This window comes from Piliocolobus tephrosceles, chromosome 5, assembly GCF_002776525.5.
Source record: "Piliocolobus tephrosceles isolate RC106 chromosome 5, ASM277652v3, whole genome shotgun sequence".
Classification (NCBI taxonomy): domain Eukaryota; kingdom Metazoa; phylum Chordata; class Mammalia; order Primates; family Cercopithecidae; genus Piliocolobus; species Piliocolobus tephrosceles.
In genome coordinates, this window is record NC_045438.1 from 141,088,323 (window position 1) to 141,101,356 (window position 13,034).

The window sequence follows — 13,034 nt, forward strand, 5'->3', positions numbered from 1 at the left end:
TTATTTATTTATTTATTTATTTATTTATTTATTTATTTATTTATTTAGAGACAGAGTCCGGCTCTGGAGTGCAGTGGCGCGATCTCGGCTCACTGTAACCTCCGCCTGCCAGGCTCAAGCAATTCTCCTGCCGCAGCCTCCCGAGTAGCTGAGACTACTGGCAAGCGCCACCACACTCGGCTAATTTTTGTATTTTTAATACAGATGGGGTTTCACCATGTTGACCGGACTAGTCTCCAACTCCTGGCCTCGTGATCCGCCCGCCTCGGCCTCCCAAAGTGCTGGGATTACAGGAGTGAGCCACAGCGCCTGGCCGGGAGTCTTACATGTTTCTTCAAAAAGTGGCAGGCAGGAGGAGGTGTTACTAGTAAGCATGTTTTGGGTGATCCTCTGGGTGCACATGCGCTGTGGCTATACATGCTAGTACATACACTGCATGTCTCATTAACATGTTAAATCTCCGTCCAGGGGTGTGTTTTTTACTATTATAATGAGCAAAAGGTTACTTTTGGAGCAAGCAAAACTGGAGCAAACCGTACTCCGCTTTGCCTCCATGGCATGGAAAGTCCCTTGTGGGGTTGTTAGTTCCTGCTTGAGCCAGATAAGTTCAACTGCAAGAAGGGTCCAAGGACTCTTGAAGTCTCAGATGCATATGATGTGTCCCAACTGTCATGGCCCCCTTCCTGGGTGTGCCAGATATGGAGGCCAACCTGGAGCCCACCTCCCTGTTCATATATAACTGTTGTTTATTGTTATTATTTTGAGACAGAGTGTCGCTCTGTCGTTCAGGCTGTAGGGCAGTGGTGCGATCTCGGCTCACTGCAACCTCTGCCTCGAAGGTTCAAGTGATTCTCTTGCCTCAGCCTCTCCAGTAGCTGAGATTACAGGCTGCCACAACCACGCCCAGCTAAAACTCGACGGAGTTTCACCTTGTTGAGCAGCCTGATCTCCAGTGATCCGCTCGCCTCGGGCTCCAAAGTGCTGTATTACAGGCGTGAGCCGCCGCGCCCGGCCAAACCCAGCATTGTTTTAAAGGCAAAGTGCAATAGTAGCAAACATAAGCCTCTTGAATCAGATATATGTGTTTAAATTCAAACTCCATCACTTCCGAAAGTAAAATGCATGGTGTTTTATCTTATTTAGATCATTTGTGAAACTTTTCTTCATCTGCAAATGTAGGGAAAATTCTTCAAAATTATTTGGGTATTGTACGGGCGCAGTGGCTCACGCCTGTAATTCCAGCACTTTGGGAGGCTGAGGCGGGAGAATTAACTGAGGTCAGGAGTTCGAGACCAGCTTAGTCAATAAGGTGAAACCGTCTCTCCGTAAAATTACAAAAATTAGCCAGGCATGGTGGCGTGCCCCTGTAATCTCAACTAGTCTACTTGGGAGGCTGAGGCAGGAGAATCACAGGAATCCGGGAGGCAGAGGCAACAATGAGCGGAGACCGCGCCATTGCACTCCAGCCTGGGCTACAGGGCAAGACTACGTCTCAAAAAAAAAAATTTTTTTTTTTTTTTTATTTAAATCCTTTGGGGGCTGGGCGCGGTGGCTCAAGCCTGTAATCCCAGCACTTTGGGAGGCCGAGGAGGGCGGATCACGAGGTAAGGAGATCGAGACCACGGTGAAACCCCGTCTCTACTAAAAAAAAAAAAAATTTGCGACGCGCGGTGGCGGGAGCCTGTAGTCCCAGCTACTCGGAAGGCTGAGGCAGGAGAAAGGCGTGAACCCCGGAGGCGGAGTTTGCAGTAAGCCGAGATCGCACCACTGCACTCCAGCCTGGGCGACAGAGCGAGACTCCGTTAAAAAAAAAAAAAAAAAAAAAATCCTGTGGGGATTAAAAATAATTTACGTAAATACTTTCCCTAGCAAACCGTGTCTCTTGAGCAGTTGCTCAAGAGAGCATTCAGCTTCATATTTCTATTTGCTGCCTCTGGCATTTTTACCGATTTGCAACAACTCAAATTCTCTGCTGTATCGCCATTTCTCGACCAAGGTGTCCTACCTTCCAAACACTTTAGAAAATGTGCTCGGAGTCCCTTTTCCTCTGACAATTAAAATATTTCAAACTTATACCTCACACCCCACCATGTGCTCGTCATCCAGCACTTGACATCCCCGTCAGGACTTCTTTCTTCCTCTTTTGAACCCCCAAAATGTTCTGGTATTATCAGCCACAAGAAAAACCGAAAACCTGACTTTCATACAAATATAACACGAATGTAGTGTTTAAGATTTCATATATCTCGCTAATTACTAAGTAAATTGGGAAAATCCCTTGAAAGATGAATTTGAAGAACAAATAACACAAAATAGAAAGGCTGAAAATTGTATCTCAACTGAGTAAAATCTTAGAGTTAATGTAGACATGAATCACTTGAATTATTATCACTTTTCTATAACTTAACTTCTACCATCACAGAGCTTAGCCCAGTGAATAGAAAGTCAAAGGTGCATAGCTCTAAAAAAATCAGATTACTTGCTAGAGGGGTCTGCCAGACAAAGCCAAGTGCATCACTGAAAGGAAGGACCCAGTAATTTCTGTTGTCGATTTTTAAGTCTGATAATTCTTTCTGACACATATGACACCTTATAAAAGTTGCATCGAAGTAAACATGGGAGAGTGTTAAAGGAGATGGAGTCTTGTTGTTTTTTTGTCTGTTTGTTTTGAGGTTATTTAGTTCTGACCTTGGTCTTCAGTTTGTCCATTTATACAACTGGGTGTGTATCTATTTAATTTTAATGTTGTGGTCAAGTGGAACATTTAAAAATCTTTCATGCTTTCCTTGGTTTACATTCTTTCTAATGGATTCTTTATATTTCCAACATGAATAAAAATGAATGTATTATTTTACTTTTGTTCTGAATCTTTCTTCTATATCTCCCAACTTGATTATTTTTATTTAAAATATCAGATGTATTATGTGATGTGAAGGGACTCCAAAATCAGCAAGGTCCGAATAAAGGATTTCTTTAATGTGTTTTGTTTTGTTTTGTTTTTTGAGACGGAGTCTCGCTCCGTCGCCCGGGCTGGAGTGCAGTGGTGCCATCTCGGCTCACGGCAAGCTCCACCTCCCAGGTTCCACACCATTCTCCTGCCTGAGCCTCCCAAGTAGCTGGGACTACAGGCGTCCGTCACCACGCCTGGGATTTTGTTTGTTTGTTTGTTTGTTTGTTTTTGTATTTTTAGTAGAGACGGTGTCACCGTGTTAGCCAGGATGGTCTCGATCTCCCGACCTCGTGATCCGCCCGTCGCCGCACCCGACCCCGAATAAGGTATTTCTTAGGCTCAATACAATGTGCCAGTCAGTTGAGATGGTCAAAATCTAGCAGACCAGAGATATTCTCAAGGTTATTAAAGACCCCAGAATTTGATTCGAGTAACTAACTCCATATTAATCTCTTCGGGGAAATTTTTGAAGCTTTCATTTGTAAAGATGTCTTTTAGGATAGAGAGCAGTAAAAATATATTTTCCACAAACTCTATCAATGCACTTGAAAGAAGTCATTTTAAGAGCTCCTGAGGAGACCCTTTATACCATAAAAATGGTAGTTTGTGATGACACCTGTCTGCACAAAAGTCACATAATTGTCTTGTAAGCTAGGGGTCAATGGAATAAAATATCTGATGCCCACTGGCACCCAAATCCTATGAAATCAGTTTGTCTAGTGGGGGTAGAAGCCTACAAAAATTAGTACAGTTAGCCCTCCATGTCTGTGGGTTTTACATCTGTTGATTAAACCAATTGTGGATCAATAAAATATATTTTTTAAAAAAAGGATGGTTGCATCTATACTGAACATTACAGATTCTTATATTCTTGTCATTTTCCCTAATCAACACAGTTTAACAATTATTTATATAGCATGTACCTTGTATTTTAGGTATTATAAGTAATCTAGAGATAATTTAATGTATACAGGAGGATGTGCATAGGTCATATGCAAATACTACCCCATTTTACATAAGGAACTTGAGTGTGCATGGATTCTGGTATCCATGGGAGATCCTAAATCAATCTCCCACAGATACCAAGGTACGACTCTTTTTTTTTTTTTTTTTTTTTTTTTTTTTTTTTTTTTTGAGACGGAGTCTCGCTCTGTCACCCAGGCTGGAGTGCAGTGGCCGAATCTCTGCTCACTGCAAGCTCCGCCTCCTGGGTTTACGCCATTCTCCTGCCTCAGGCTCCCAAGTAGCTGGGACTACAGGTGCCTGCCACCTCGCCCGGCCAGTTTTTTTGTATTTTTTTAGTAGAGACGGGGTTTCACCGTGTTAGCCAGGATGGTCTCGATATCCTGACCTCGTGATCCGCCCGTCTCGGCCTCCCAAAGTGCTGGGATTACAGGCTTGAGCCACCGTGCCCGGCCGGTACGACTCTATTTTTAAAGATCCTGAAGTGTGATTCTAATGTGCAAAGTTTGAGAACCACTGTTCTAGGCCATTTCCGTATCATTGGTTACTCTATTTGTTTTTTAAAAATGTGGAATGCTTCACAAATTTGCATGTCATCCTGCACAGGGGCCATGCTAATCTTCTCTGTATAGTTCCAATTTTTGTATATGTGCTGCCAAAGTGAACACAACTCTAATTGTTGCTTGCTTACATACAGTTTTTCATTATATATAAACAATCAAAGCCAATTTTTATAGTGTAAAGAAAACCCCTTATCATATAGTATAAGTCATATTTAACACTACCCTCAAACAACGATTAAAGTAACTGTGTTTCTTCCCTAATATCAAGAATGCCAAAATGGGACGGGTGCGGTGGCTCACTCCTGTAATCCCAGCACTTTGGGAGGCAGAGACGGGCAGGTCACCTGAGGTCAGAAGTTTGAGACCAGCCTGGCCAACATGGTGAAACTCCATCTCCACCAAAAATATTTAAAAAATTAGCCAGGTGTGGTGGCGGGTGCCTGTGATCCCAGCTACTCAGGAAGCTGAGGCAAGAGAATCGCATGAACCCGGGAGGCAGAGGTTGCAGTGAGCGGAGATCGTGCCTTTGCACTCCAGCCTGGGTGACAGAGCCAGACTCTGTCTCAAAATAAAAATAAAAATATATTTAAAAAAAGGAATACCAAAATGTACAGTGAAGATAGTGTTTTAAATCTCGCCCTGGCACTGTGGCTCACGCCTGTAATCCCAGCATTTAGGAAAGCCGAGGTGGGCAGATCACCTGAGGTCAGGAGTTTGAGACCAGCCTAGCCAATATGGTGAAACCCCATCTCTATCAAAAATGCAAAAATTAGCTGGGCGTGGTGGTAGGCGCCTGTAATCCCAGCTACTCAGGAGGCTGAGGCAGGAGAATCGCTTGAACCGGGGAGGAGGAGGTTGAAGTGAGCCGAGATCGCAATGTACTCCAGCCTGGGTGACAAGAGCAAAACTCCGTCTCAAAAACAGACAAACAAACAAAAGCAAAAACAACAACAAAAACTTATAAAAATATGAATATTATGATTGCCATCTTTCATAGCTCAAATTTATTAAATTATGCGTTATTTTTATATAAAAAGCAACACACATGGTGTTGGTTTAAGTAAAACATTATTTATGGCAATTGTTAAAGACAGTAAGGAAAACTTTATTACAAGGGGATTTTGCAGTAAGTGAGAGAGACTGGGCTCAACTTTGCATACAAGGAAAAGTGGGAATTTATAGCCAAGGATCAGGGTGGGGAGATGAGGTCAGTGGATGGAAAATAACTGAAAGGAAACATCACAGGTAAGGGGGTTTCTGGTTAACCTGGCCTGATAGAATTCTTGAAGGCAGGCCAAGGAGATGACATCACTGGAGCATGGTGGAGAATGAGGATCCTGATCAGATATGAAGGAAGATCAGATAATAGAGGATGAAGGATTCTGGCTAAACTGACTTAGCACGATTATTGTTAAAAGTGGGCAATGCAGAGCTACAAACATGTAAGTACAAAAGTCGGGGCTTTAGTTGAGAAGAGCCTTCAGAGGAACCTGACTAGAGTTTGGTCATGAAGAAATCTTTGTCACTGCTCAAAAAATGTCTGATAAATAATTAAATTGTTAGAGGTTAGCTGATATATTATCTAAATGTGTTAGTAATTTAAATGGTTTGGCATCTTTTCTGACTTGAATTTTATAAAATTTAGATAATGTAAAAATAGAAACTTACAGCAGTGTTAAGCATTGGGGTTTCAAAATGAAGCCTCCAAATTCTTACCTTGAGGACTCCAAGCTCCACCTTTAAGAATCCAGGGGTTGATTTTTCTTTTCTTTTCTTCTTCTTCTTCTTCTTTTTTTTTTTTTTTGAGACGGAGTCTTGCCCTGTCGCCCAGCCTGGAGTGCAGTGGCACGACTTGGCTCACTGCAACCTCCACCTCCCGATTTCAAGCAATTCTCCTGCCTCAGCCTGCCGAGTAGCTGAGAATACAGGCATGCGCCAGCACGTCTGGCTAACTTTTTTGTGTTTTTAGTAGAGACGAGGTTTCACCATATTGGTCAGGCTGGTCTCGAACTCCTGACCTCGCTATCCATCCGCCTCAACCTCCCACAGTGCTGGGATTATAGACGTGAGCCACCGTGCCCGGCCACCAGGGTCTGATTTTTCAAGTGTGAAAACAAGATAGTAAAGAAGCCTGAGGGAAGCCCAGCAAAAAGAACCAAACATCACTGAAATTTGGGAAGCAGGACCAGCTATATAATTTGTAGGGCCCAGTGAAAAATTAAAATGAGGGAGCCCTAGTTCAAAAAGCAGGGAGACAATGCTGTTATAATTATTAATGTATACTGATATGGGTGTGAGTTACAGGCTCACTCCCACCACGACGCCCTCCCAACTCACCTGGGCACTGCCAGGCTGCCAGCCAGTGTCAGGAATGACAGCCATTATGCCACATCCCAGAAACCCCGGGATTAGGCTGCAGGAACTTAATTCTTCTTCTGTAGACCCCCTAGGGGGCTTTACTGCTGGAGGTAGGTGGGGAAGAGGGGTCGGGAAAGAGTGGGGAAGGATGTCAGTTAGCAGGGCAAATTCGCTGCTGAAAACCCATCCAGGGGAGGCAGAGCTCTTGGGAGCCAACTCTTGGGCAGAACTCTTGGGAGCCAACTGACCCCCATGCCTAAGCTTGCTACATTGTCATGTTGGCTATAGCTTACAAAACACAAGTTTAAGGATAAAAGTATTGAGAACTTCAAGAGAGCCATTACAAAACGTTAAACCCCAAGAGTAGGGCTGAGTGTGTGTAGGGGTGCTCGGGGGATGGTGGTAAGTTGTGCGAATCCATAGATGTCAGGCCCATGAAGCCCACCCCACTGGGGAGCTTAAATTATACTCAGGATCTTTAAAACGGCTTTGCGCAATTCCTTGGGTGGAAGAACCAAGACTGACAAAAACGGGTCCACAGACACAACTAGAACGCGATCTGAGCCTCAGTTTTCCCATCCAGTGTCCAAAGGCCAAGTGGTCAACACACACACGCTCTTCTTGTAGTTAGGAATACCCATTACGATCTTTGTGAAAGAAGTTTAATTGTGGTGGGGGACAAAGAAAACTGAATCTTCTTTGAGTAGGCATGTCGTCTCCACGTCTCCCTCAATTCCGAGAGCAAAGATTTTCGGAAGTACATGCATTTCCTTCTCTTCCGTTCGCTGCATCTTCAGTTTCTCCTTAGTCTCTCCAACCTGGCAGAGGACCGGGCCTCACGACCACACAGTGCCCTTGCCTTACCAGGGACACGGAGGAGCCAAGGTGTTCCAAATGCAGACAGTGTATGCACTATAGAAGGCGCGGAAAACACACACACACACAAACAAACAAACAAACAAACCGTGAGTTCTAATTTCAACCCTGGAAGTCAGTGTATGAGAGCCTAACAGGTTGAATATCAAGTTCCTGAGAACGGATTTCAATAGGTTTTCTTAAGTTGCAAAGGAGCAAACAACAAGTCGTAGGTGACTATGTTGAGAGGGAAACGTGAGACAACTCGAGGATGAAAGGCAGACTAGAGAAAATAAATAGATAAGGAAGAAAAAAAATACATTGACACAACTGGACAGCGGTGTTAGGAGATGTATAAGTTACTTGGATATAAGGCACAGAGCTCTACTGGGACAGCAGAGTGGCGCAGCGGAAGCGTGCTGGGCCCATAACCCAGAGGTCGATGGATCGAAACCATCCTCTGCTAACTTCCTGCTTTTTTCCTTCAAAACGTTGGATCTGGCACTCGTTAGAGGTGCTTTAACACCTGTCGTGAGTGATTGAAGACCTACTGTGACTGAGGGTGTAAGCTCTGTTTTAACTGCCTGGTCCTTTCTGAAACCTAGTTGTCCACTTTGAAAGAACGGAAGCACGGGCGGAGAAATGAGTGAATCTGCAAATGGGAGGTCTGAAAAATAAGGCGGTAGAGGAGCAGAGATCGGTGTGAAGAAGAAGGGAAAGACTGAGGAAGAGGTGAAGAAAAAGAGCGAAAGATGAAGACTAGGTTGGACGACCCGGAAAAAGATATTACAAAACTCTTGGAGAAGTGGGTTTTGAAGGAGGTAATTCCCCAGACAGAAGAGGGTGTCACATGTGTGTTGCTCTGGCATTACGATTCCAGGAAACCTCATCTCTAGGAAAACACCGGAGGAAACAATGGGAATTGAACTACTTCCCTTGTGCCATAACTTAATCTTTCTTTACCCAAATGTTTGATTCTTCTGAAGTTTCTTCCCACTTATTGAAGTCGTTGTTGAAATGCGTACCTTCTGCCTCCAACCTTCTGGTAAGCTGATGAAGAGGCCCGAGAGTCCGCTCTAAAGCGCCTTTACCAGCCAGCTACGATCTCTAAGGGCTCCTGTGTGCAAAAATGAGCTGCACACGGTAGTGGGAATATTCACTATCGAAGGGGTCCCACTCTGTTCTGAGCCCGATTTTCTTCGTCATTTCCCCTGTAATAAATACTACACAATAATTTTATATTTAACGCATGAACAGTTGGAGGATTAAATGAATGCTCAATATAATAAAGCTCGGCTGCAGTGCTGAAGTACCGGTATATGACCAGAACGCTTGGAAGACCCGAGTAATTACCGAAATCACGAGCCTTATTAGCACTTCCTAGTGCAGTCGAGCTGGGCATGGAGAGCCTGGATAGCTCAGTCGGTAGAGCATCAGACTTTTAATCTGAGGGTCCAGGGTTCAAGTCCCTGTTCAGGCGAAAATCAATAGTTTTACTTTAGTTAGGTCTAAATCCCAGCCCATTTGAGAACGTCTTGTGAGGAGAAGGAAATTATCACAAAGGCCGAAACAGACAAAGGCATCGCTTTCTTCATTAAATTATCCTTTCCTAATATTATTTGAAACGTATCCCCAATATTTCAAGAGAAGTGGAAAAGGACATGATATAAAAATAATAAACTGGTGATGGAATGACTGGGAAATGGACCATTTTAAAACTCCCTTGAAATAGTTCATTAATCCAGGCATCAGGGGAGCAGTTTGGAAGGTCTTGATTAAAATGCAAAATCTTTAAGAGCAGTGACATTTGCATAGTCTGTCTCTGTGGTTCCTTGGAGTTTAGACCAGCTCTTCTTTGACAAAAAATTTGACCGCTTTGCAACAGTTCCCAGTTGAAAAGTTCATTTCCAAACACTTTCTGAAATAGTATTTTCTGTGTTTACATTATTTCTATCATTATCCCGGGATTTGGATTATGGTTAATGACCCTGATCATGGGCTTCTAGGGCATGGCTTCTGTGGGCAGTGTGCTAAACCACGCCACTATGAAGGTACTAAGAGTTCAAAATTGTTGATAGTTTTTTTGTCTTGTGACTTTTGTCTTGAGCCTGACAATATTCAGTCCAAACACTGCATTTGGGGCCTTTTTGTAAGATCTCGCCCTTTCTTTTTTCAGTTATATGATTCATTTGAAGTAATTAGGTCCATTTTGACTCTTTTCCCTGACCTTGTTTATTTTTTTATTTTATTTTATATTTTTGAGACGGAATTTCACTCTTGTCACCCAGGCTGGAGTGCAATGGCGTGATCTTGTTTCCCTGCAACCTCCACCTCCCCGGTTCAAGTGATTCTCCTGTCTCAGCCTCCTGAGTAGCTGGGATTACAGGTGCGTGCCACCAGGCCTGGGTAATTTTTGTATTTTTAGTAGAGACAGGGTTTCACCATGTTGGTCAGGCTGGTCTCCAACTCCTGACCTTGTGACCCAACCACCTCGGCCTCCCAAAGTGCTGGGATTACAGGTGTGAGCCCCTGCGCCCAGCGATACATACTTTATAAAATGTCCTCTTCTTTCTCAGACTAAAGATATTATACTATATTGTGTATATATTGATTTACAGTATATAGATATTGATTTGCTTTACTTTTTTTGCTTAGCAATATATCTTAGAAATCTCTCCATGTCAGTTCATAGAGATCTTTTGTACAGCTGCATAAGTACTGCACTGTGTGGAAGTAACAATCTAGTCATTCTTTTATGCTTAAGCATTTAGGTTGTTTAAAAATTTTTGCAATTACAAACAATGCTGCAATGAGTAAATATGCTTATGTATATTTTCATTTTGTTGATGTAGATTTTCAGGGTAAATTGTTAGACTTGGGATTGTTGGGTGAAATGATTAAGATATATATATAATTTTGTTAGACATAGTCTAATTCCCCTTCATAAAGCTTGTATTGATATCGATGTGCTTCCTTACCGGAAACAAATTACACTACTTGTTCCCTGTATGCATTGACATACTTTTTAAATTTTTACCAATCTGATAGCAGAGAAATAGTATCTTCATATAGTTTCAATTTGCAATTCTTTATTACAGAATTTAAACGTATTTTCATATGTGCAAATATATATATTAATTATCTGTTAATGGTTTTGCTCATTTTACTATAAAGTTTTCTTTTCTTCAATTGTTGAAAAATGTTTCTTCAATTGTTGAAAAATGTTTCTGTATTAAAGATATTAACTCTTTATCTGTGATACACATTGCAAATAGTCTCCCTGCCCCCATTCCCACTATTTGTTAATTCTCTTTAGAGTCTGCTTATCATGCTTCTTTGTACCATAGTTTCAGGTACTTAAAGCTATTAAATTTTCTTTTATTATATCTACAGTTTAACTTGTAATTAGGAAACTCTATATCCAGGCTACAAGGGAATTCACACATGACTCTTTCTAATACTTGTAGGTTTTCAGTGTTTGCACTTAGATCACTGATTCATTTGGAATTTATTCTTGCATAAAGAGTGAGGGCTTACCAGCAGAGTGGCGCAGCGGAAGCGTGCTGGGCCCATACCCCAGAGGTCGATGGATCGAAACCATCGTCTGCTAGTGTGGTCCTTCTTTGGCCGGGCGCGGTGGCTCAAGCCTGTAATCCCAGCACTTTGGGAGCCCGAGACGGGCGGATCACGAGGTCAGGAGATCGAGACCATCCTGGTTAACACTGTGAAACCCCCGTCTCTACTAAAAAATACAAAAAACTAGCCGGTCGAGGTGGCGGGCGCCTGTAGTCCCAGCTACTCGGGTGCCTGAGGCAGGAGAATGGTGTAAACCCGGGAGGCGGAGCTTGCAGTGAGCTGAGATCCTTACTGCACTCCAGCCCGGGCGACAGAGCAAGACTCCGTCTCAAAAAAAAGTGAGGGCTGAATTTCATTTTAGCTCTAATTGGCTAACAAGTTGTTCCTGAACCACTTGTCAAAAAGTCTGTCTTTGTACCTATGGCTTGAAATGTATGCTTTATAAAATATTAAATACCCATATGTGATTTTTTTTTTTACTTCTGTTTACTTCTGGACTTTGTATTCCATTACCAGACTATCTATTCATTTGTGAATGCTATAGTGCTTTAATTATAGATGCATGAAGAGTATATTTTAATATCTGATGGGGCTACCCCTCTCCACAGTATCAAGGCTCCATTCTCATAGCTTCCAGGAGTGTTGACTGCTAAAATGTCATTTCACCTCCAGGAACAGCGCCTCTGCCAAAGATTGTACTCTCTCAGGACTAGACTCTCTCTGGGGCAAACAGTATCCTGTGACCACATTTTTGCTTCAATTTGGGACAGTTCTGAAGGGCATCCTACCAGAGCTCCCATCCTTACCAGCTTCAGTTACAGCTGAAGCCCCTGCTGTAACTGCTTTGCAGTTTTACTTTTTCCTCTCTCCAGTTCTGCTTTTCTCTCATTCTCATATTTTCTTCTGTGTTCTCTGTAATAAATTTTGTGCACATAATCTCTCTCAGATAATCTGTTTCTTGGGAACCCAAACTAAGTCACTCTCTGAGACAGAGTCTTGGCTTCAATATTATTTTCTTTTTATTGGTAGAAATATTGTTTCCTTTTTATTAAGTCTACAAGTTTTCCTTTGGTTACTGCTTTAATGCTATCGTATGGAGTCCGCTACATAATATTAGAGAATGGGGATGACTTTTAACGAGCATACTGTCTCCAAGCACTTCTTTAACAAAGTACACCCTGCATAGCCCTAAATCCATTAAACTTTGAGTCAACACAGCATATGTCTCTGCTAGCACAGGGTTGGGGCTAGGGTTATAGATTAACAGTATCTTAAGGCAGAAGACTTTTTCTTAATACAGAACAAAATGGAGTCTCTTATGTCTACTTCTTTCTACACAGACACAGAAACAGTCTGATCTCTTTCTTTTCCCCACATTTCTCCCTTTTCTTTTTGACAAAATCACCATGGTCATCATGGCCCATTCTCAATGGTCACTGTCTCTTTGGAGCTGCTGGGTACACCTGCAGACTAACCACAGACAGAACAGGCACACAAGGATTAACATGAAATTTACAACAGTAGTACTTCCCATGGTCTTAACCCAAGTGACAGGGTTAAGATTTGTGAGGCCATCAGCAACTCCCGTGATTACCTCAGTTCCTGGTACCAAATTTACATGGGCTTTGGATGCTTCGAAAATTTCTTTTAATTTGGAAATGTCTAAAGTGAGATTATCTTCTCTTCCCTGTAGATGGCATCTAACCATGTCCCAGTGATGCTTAGACTCATTATAAACTCGGGGTGTAATACAAAAATCGGACGTATTC

At 42.5% G+C, this 13,034-nt stretch overlaps 4 non-coding genes across 4 annotated transcripts; 3 read left to right on the forward strand and 1 right to left on the reverse strand.

Moving 5' to 3' along the window:
* Window positions 1-4,475: 4,475 nt before the first annotated feature.
* Window positions 4,476-4,581, reverse strand: LOC111526000. The gene has a single exon (XR_002726256.1). It is a non-coding gene; the product is annotated as a U6 spliceosomal RNA (small nuclear RNA).
* A 3,502-nt stretch (window positions 4,582-8,083) lies between these two features.
* On the forward strand, window positions 8,084-8,155 carry TRNAM-CAU. The gene has a single exon. It is a non-coding gene; the product is annotated as a tRNA-Met (tRNA).
* A 941-nt stretch (window positions 8,156-9,096) lies between these two features.
* On the forward strand, window positions 9,097-9,169 carry TRNAK-UUU. The gene has a single exon. It is a non-coding gene; the product is annotated as a tRNA-Lys (tRNA).
* A 2,058-nt stretch (window positions 9,170-11,227) lies between these two features.
* On the forward strand, window positions 11,228-11,299 carry TRNAM-CAU. The gene has a single exon. It is a non-coding gene; the product is annotated as a tRNA-Met (tRNA).
* The last annotated feature ends 1,735 nt before the right edge of the window (window positions 11,300-13,034 follow it).